The sequence below is a fragment of the Palaemon carinicauda genome, chromosome 7 (assembly GCF_036898095.1).
Source record: "Palaemon carinicauda isolate YSFRI2023 chromosome 7, ASM3689809v2, whole genome shotgun sequence".
NCBI lineage: Eukaryota > Metazoa > Arthropoda > Malacostraca > Decapoda > Palaemonidae > Palaemon > Palaemon carinicauda.
The window spans coordinates 85,814,223-85,822,401 of NC_090731.1; the positions used below are offsets into that span (position 1 = coordinate 85,814,223).

The window sequence follows — 8,179 nt, forward strand, 5'->3', positions numbered from 1 at the left end:
GACATTAACCAAATCACTCCCAAAATCTAATCAAATTGTCCTTCGATCATGGCCAATCATCCCACCAAATTTCATGAGATTTGCCCCAACAGAGCAAAAAGCCATTTTATGTGACCTTGACCAGGGACTCTTGATCAAATCACTCACAAAATTTTATCAAATTATCCTCTGATCATGGGCAAGCCTCTCACCAAATTTTATAAGATTTGCCCACAATATAGCAAAACGACCTTTTTGTGACCTTGACCATTAACCAGATCACTCCCAGAATCTAATCAAATTGTCCTTAGGTCATGGTCAATTATCCCGACAAATTTTATGAGATTTTCCCACAATATAGCAAAAAGACCTTTTTATGACCTTGACCAAATCCCTCCTAAAATCTGATCAAAATGCCATTGGATCATGGCCAATCATCCGACCAAATTTCATGGGATTTGCCTGCGATATAGCAAAAGGGTCCTTTTAGTGAATTTGGCTTTGATCATGTTGTATGTCACAACAGGGGCAACTAAATTATGGACATTTCGGCACTAGTTTCATGCAAATCAGATAAAAATTGACCACAACAGAGCAAAAAGAAATTTTATACACCGAGTTTTGATCCAATCACCCTCAAATCACAAGATATGCATTTGAATTATGCACACTAGTTTCATGCAAATTGGATAAAAATTTACTCGGATATAGCAAAAACACGTGTTAACCTTTTGTTAGCTTGACATTCCACCTACATCACTCTTAATATTTAACCAAATTATCCCTGCATGATGGCCAATCATTCACAAAATTTTATGAGATTGGTCAAATGGTTTTTGAGTTATAGAATCACAAACACACAGAGACATATACTAAGTACATGCCTATCAAAACATAACCTTCGTCGCAACAAAGTTGGTGAAGGTAACAATAAACAAACTAAACACCTAAGATATTTGTAAATACAGTACAATCAGACCAAAATTAAGGAAATACTGAAGAAAGGAAGCATCAAATTGATGAAAACCTTGAACAGGGCACTAAAGGATGTTTGCTTTAAAGGATGAAAATAAAAATTTATCAAGAAATGAGGTAATAGAAATTGCAGAGTATTTGTATACAATAATATTATAAGAAATAACTTTGCCAATAGAAATAATTAAATACTGGATCTGGTACCAAACAACAGTAGAGTTAAAAAGCATTAAAGAGCCTGAAAATAAGCAAAGTAGCAGAAGATGGCTTAACAATTGATTTAATAACAGATGGAGTATAATTCATAATAGTAAAACTCTGAACTTTACACAAAATGTCAGCTAGAGAGTTAAGGGGTCCTTTGACCGACCAGACAGTAGTACATTGGATCCTTGTTTCTGGTTACGGTTCTTTCCCTTTGCCAACACAGACACCGAATAGTCTGGCCTATTCTTTATAGATTCTCCTCTGTCCTCATACACCTGACAACACTGAGATTACCAAATAATTCTTCTTCTCCCAAGGGGTTAACTACTAAACTTCAATTGTTCAGTGGCTACTTTCCTCTTGGTAAGGGTAGAAGAGGCTCTTTAGCTATGGTAAGCAGCTCTTTTAGGAGAAGGACACTGCAAAATCAAACCAGTGTTCTCTAGTCTTGGGTAGTGCCATAGCCTCTGTACCATGGTCTTCCACTGTCTTGGGTTAGAGTTCTCTTGCTTGAGGGTACACTCGGGCACACTGTTCTATCTGGTTTCTCTTCCTCTTGTTTTGTTAGTTTTTATAGTTTATATGGGAAATATTTATTTCAATGTGTTTGCTGTTCTTAAAATATTTTATTTTTCCTTGTTTCCTTTCCTCACTGGGCTATTTTCCCTGCTGTAACCCATGGGCTTATAGCATCCTGCTTTTCCAACAAGGGTTGTAGCTTAGCATCTAATAATAATAATAAGAAGAAGAAATGCTCTATACCTACAGCTTGGAAATTTTCTATGATTATACTAATTCACAAAAAGGAAGACACAAAAGATCTAAACAATTATTGTCCAATAAGTTTACTTTAGGTAATATATAAAAATATTTATCAAGATCATGTTAGGCCGAATAGAAAGACCGCTAAACATTAATCAACCAAGAGAGCAGGCAGGCGTTGGAAGCAGATATTTGACAACTGACCATATCTATTAAATAACCAGCTAATGAACAAACCGGTATGGCATTTATAGACTACGAGAAAGATTTTGATTCTGTCAAAACTTTAACAGTAACGAAAGCCCTTCAAAGGCAAGGAGTAGATTTGAATAGAGAAAGCAGAAATGTATGAATGAAAATGAATGGTCTATGAATAAAATTAAGATAATGTTCAATGAAAATGCAGACACAACAAATAATGGTTAGGGACAAACCTCTACACATTGGTAATGAATATATGTACTTAGGACAGACAGTGTTTCCCTAGGACATGAGACCAAAAGAAAGATAAGTATGGGATGGTGATCTTTTGGTAAACAAAATTATATTAAGAAATGTAAAATGCCCCTTTCTCTAACTGGAAAAGAACTTGACTTTAACATTTGACCTAGGACTTTCAAAATTGAATCACTTCCACTTCCCAACATAAAAATTATTCCCTGAAAGTTTCACTACTCTGAGTAAAATTGTGGCCAGGAAGTCGTTCACAAACAAACAGACAAACACGGGCAAAAACATAATCTCTTCCCAACTTTGTTGGCGGAGGTAAAAAAAAAATATATTTAATCTGATGGTTCTACCAGTATTAATTTGGAGCCTTTCTAAAGCCTTAGAACATAAGCTAGTTACAACTCAAAGAGCTATGGAAAGAATAATGATGGGAATAACACTAAGAGGCAGAAAAAGAGCAACATGGATACAGGAACAAACTAAGGTAGAAAATGTTCTCACAACATGCACGAAAAAAATGAGTGATGGATAATAGATGGACATTATGAATAATAGAATGGGTCCCTAGAGATTGCAAAAGAAGCAGAGGAAAGAAGAGAAGACAATGCATTGACAAGCAAACAAAATATGAAGGTATAGACTAGCATAGAAAGACCATGAACAGATGCGAGAGGAGTGACATGTCTAAAGGCAGATCATGAATGGCAGAGGCAAGGGACAGTGACATTGACCTATCAAGTAAGACAATGCCCTAGAGACTGACCATATACATATGATCAGCGGCCAAGCCATTCTCCACCCATGCTAGGACCAAGGAGGGTGAGGCAATGGCTGTTGATGATTCCTTAGCTCACAAGGATGGTGAGGTTGCAGCGACCAAAGGAACTGACGAATCTGAGCAGGACTCGAAGCCCAGTCTGGCGTTTACCAGTCAGAGACGTTACCGCACTGGCCACCGCAACCCTTATATATATGACGCAGGCCTTTAACCTACAGTGGACTAGTCATGACTGATGATGATGATAATATACGGTATATATGTATATGTATATGTGTATATATATATATATATATATATATATATATATATATATATATATATATATATATATATATATATATATATATATATATATATATACTTTCCATGTAATTAACCAGCTAATGGAAAAACTACTATGTATGGCATTTAAAGACTACTAGAAAGCTTTTGATCCTGTCAAAACTTCAGCAGTAATGAAACCACTTGAAAGACAAAGAATAGAGGAGCCTTATGTCACAACACTTGAAAATATGTATATAGGATGTACAGCCATCCTAAAACTACAAAGAGAAAATTCCGATTGAGAAAGGAGTTAGATGGGGAAACCCCATCTCCCCTAAATTATTGACAGTGAGCCTTGAAGTTTAAAAAAAAAAATAGACTGGGAAAATGTAGGCATTAACATTAATGGGGACTACCTTAAAAAATTACAATTTGCATAAGACAGTTCTATTTAGTGAATCATGGGAGGAATTACAAAAGATGATGATTTGAATAGGAAAACCAGAAATGTAGGACTGAAAAAGAATATGAATAAGATGATGAGACAAAAATAAGAGTTATTTATGAACCTGTACGAATTGTTAATGAAAAACAGTGTTTCCCTTGGACATGAGACCAAAATTAAAAGAAGGGATAAGCATGGCCTGGATAGTTTTTGGTAAACAAAATGAGATTATGAAATTTAAAACAACATTTTTCACTAGAAAGAAAGCACACATCAGATGGTCCTGCAGGTATCAACTTATGCGTCAGAAACTTGGAGCCTTAGAACATAAGCTAGTTACAACTGAAACAGCTATGGACAGAATAATGATGAAAATAACAGAAAAGGGGCGACATAGATACGAGGGCAAACCAAAGCAAAGGATATTCTAACATGTAAGAAAAAGAAATGGACATGGGCAGGACATATAATGAGAATGACATATAGTAGATGGACACTAATAATAACAATGAGTTCCTGAAAAAAAAAAAAAAAAAAAGGGGGAATAAAGAGAAGACAATGGATTGACGAAATAAGATGAAATGCTGCTATTGACTGCCACAGAAAGACCATATGCACATGCGAACGGAGAGACATGTCCGAAGGCTTTCTTCCGCAGTGAAATACAATCTTTATCACTATCTCTATTGTTGACATTTCCACTTTCATCCTTTAAAGTAAACTTCTATTGGTACCCCGTTCCAAGTGTTCTTTTCATCAATATGACTCTTCCTCCTTTCTATAGTGTTTCCTATTTTTATGGCTGATGATACTATATATATATATATATATATATATATATATATATATATATATATATATATATATATATATAGCCTATGTGTATATACACACACACACACATATATATATATATATATATATATATATATATATATATATATATATATATATATATATATATATATATATATATATATATATATATATACACACACACAAAATCATCCGTTACAAGACCACGGCACAGCAAAAGCCTGAGACATGTTCCTCCACTTACGTCCTATTTCGTCAATCCATCGACTTCTCTTCCTTCACCTGCTTATTAGCTATATATATATATATATATATATATATATATATATATATATATATATATATGTGTGTGTGTGTGTGTGTGTGTGTGTGTGTATTTGACTATCAATATGACCTCAATACCTTCAATCCTGTAAGATATTATATAAGTAGACGAGACCAGCTTCGGCATAATGCACACACGTTTTATACACACACACACACACACACACACACACACATATATATATATATATATATATATATATATATATATATATATATATATATATATATATATATATATATATATATATATGAGCAACATTGATATGATAGCAAACTAGAGAATATCACAGCAACGTAACATAAAGAGGTGGACATGGGCAAGGCATAGGCTATAATGAGAATGACAGATAATAAATGGGCATTAAGAAGAACTGAATGGGTCCCTAGAGTCTACAAAAGAGGCAGGGAAAGGAAGAGATGATGAAATGATGAACTAAGGAAATTCGCGTATAGAAAAAAAAACGTGAGAGGAAGGGCATGTCTAATGCCTTTGTCCTGCAGTGGTCTAGTAATGGCCGGTATATATATATATATATATATATATATATATATATATATATATATATATATATATATATATATATATATATATATATATATATATATATATATATATATATATATATATGCGTGTGTATTTAATGAACGAAATGTTTCTTGGCAACAAATTGTAAATACCGAAGGGCCATAAAGTAAAGATTATAACCCATTCCACGCAGATTTCTTTTTTTTTTTAGTACTAATCCTTAATCTATTCTCGCTCGTGCATCACAATGGGCTACGCATCTACAAACACTAGACAGCAACCTATAATATGTATTGATTCTTTACTTCTGCAGAAGAACGCCGGGCTGCTTTCAGAAACTCGCTGTCGATAAAGTTGACAGAACTTAGTTCATAATAATAATGAACGTTACAATGTTTTCAACGAAATGGCAAACAACCATTCCAACTCTTTCAACAATTATGAGGCACAAATAGCCTCTGAAAGATTTGACAAATGTATAAAATAATACGAAAAGAGAATGTGCCTGAACTTCCCCAACACTGACCGTCTGTGTCCGTCTCGATGCAGGTCTTTCCCTTTCTTTCTCTAGCCCCCAAGACCCCAAAATGCCCCAACCTCCGTCCTATTTGCCTCAACCGTTTCTTTTTCCTACCTAGTAACTAGTTCTCTTGGATACCTTACGACGCAAAACTCAGCAGGGTTAGTACTTTTCAATAAAGTTCGACGTTATACAATTGAAATCGCAAGAAATACAAAATCGGAAGTGTCAATGTCTTGTGAAGAAACCTTAGTTGCCTACATATGATAAGGGATGGAGGGGAAGTTTTCATACATGGCGTCGTTGTTTCTAATACGATCACCTACATCGTCGCCTGCAGCAGTAGTCAAATACTACTCTTACTCTAGACCCAAAATGACAAGAACACAGCACTTTCACTCAAGTTTAGTCATTAAAAGACAAGTTTTATGGTGAAATTAAGAGAATAGAAGGTAAATCATTTGATATCTCTCGTAAACAATTCATGTGGCAAAGAGTGTGTGAGCGAGCGTTTGGAGATATGCCTGCCGTCACATCCCCGCCAATACCACAACCAACACCGCCGCCTCCGCCACCGTCGCCGCTGCTAGTCGAGGGAGGCCAGTTGTGACGCCCTTTCATAAATCATCAACTTAAACAACATTCACTTCACTATTCTAATTTCTGAACACTGACACTAACACCTTTCACTTTCTTACTTCAAATAAAACAATGATGTCCAAGTTGCCAGTCTAGCAGCTAAGTATTCGAGTTGAAGTAGAAGCAGCAGCGGTGGTCACAGCTCCAGCAGCAGAAGGCCCCACCGAGTGTACTGAGACCTGAGAGTGAGAGACCCAACACTCGCCCGCAGCCCTAACCGCCGCGCCCACGCCACACCACGACATCTCCAACACTCCTTCAGGATAATAATGCCATATCAAGACGTTCACTTAACTTCCAAATTGCTTATTCCGTCATTTCAAACAAAATCCACTTTGATCGATATTTGTTCAAAATTTAAAGTCTGTTTTTCACAAATGATCGGACCACGTGCGAGGCACGTTCTCTCTGATGCCTGATCAACGACGTTTTCTTTGGTGTTGTTTTGATGACGTTTGTACGTATGTTCGTGAGCGCGAGTGCGAGTGTCTCTCTCCTGACGACGGGGGGTCATGGATGATTCCCCGCCGCCGACGTCTGCCACCCTTCCTCGTCCTCCCTGCCCTACACAAAGAACCCGCCACCACCTGCAGCTGCCTGTCTGGGTAGAGGACCCACCTAGGCCCGTAACCCTCTTCTGCTGCTGCCTTTGCCTGCCTGACGCGCACTCAACACAACACCCAAACTCTTGCAGCAGCGGCACCAGCAGCCTCCTCCTTGCTACTCCTCTGCTCTGCCTCATACTTAGCTATAGCGTGGTGCTCTCTCTCTCTCTCTCTCTCTCTCTCTCTCTCTCTCTCTCTCTCTCTCTCTCTCTCTCTCTCTCTCTCCAACCTTTACGTTCTTGAGTGATTTTCTCTCACATGTATCGTCCCAGATCTTGAAATTTCATGTTCATTTTCACTTCATGACAAGAATTAAAAAAAAAAAGTTTTAAAAATGAGGGATATGATCAGAAACTATCGAAACTATCTTGATTACTAAATGATTTTGAAATGGATAGTTTAACGGTGGGTGTATTACTAAATAATCATCTAAAGTCTGATAAATGAACGGGGGCATAAGTAAACTATCTTGATATGACTAGCGTAGGCCTATAATTGAAATGGGTTATCTTTGTGATGTTGGAGATGACTTGAATGTAGGCTACAGGTAATGGATGCAATCTTTTCTCATCTGGGCACACCAACCCGGTCCAACCGTATTCCACAAGCCACCTCCCTCCCTGTCCCACATTATTATCCCCCTTTTAAACATTGGATACAGCATTTGATGTTTCAGCAACGACCAGACAAAAGCCAATTATGGTTATGATTTTCTATAATCGTCTAAATATTTGCATTTTAATTATTTAGATATAGCCTTTGTTACTCCAATGGAAATTTGTCTATGTTCAAGGCTTAATTAATAGTTTTGCCCACACACACACACACACACACACATATATATATATATATATATATATATATATATATATATATATATATA

General features: G+C 36.4%; 1 protein-coding gene across 3 annotated transcripts in view; it reads right to left on the reverse strand.

Moving 5' to 3' along the window:
- Positions 1-7,385, reverse strand: part of LOC137643954 (zinc finger and BTB domain-containing protein 24-like) — a 271,442-nt gene extending 264,057 nt beyond the window's left edge. Inside the window, exon 1 of one of the 3 annotated variants that reach the window (XM_068376746.1) lies at positions 6,751-7,385. The gene's annotated coding sequence lies outside the window, so the exon portion shown is untranslated. The remainder of the gene's footprint in view (positions 1-6,750) is intronic. The other 2 variants (XM_068376745.1, XM_068376744.1) reach the window with 2 other exon arrangements.
- Positions 7,386-8,179: the final 794 nt, after the last annotated feature.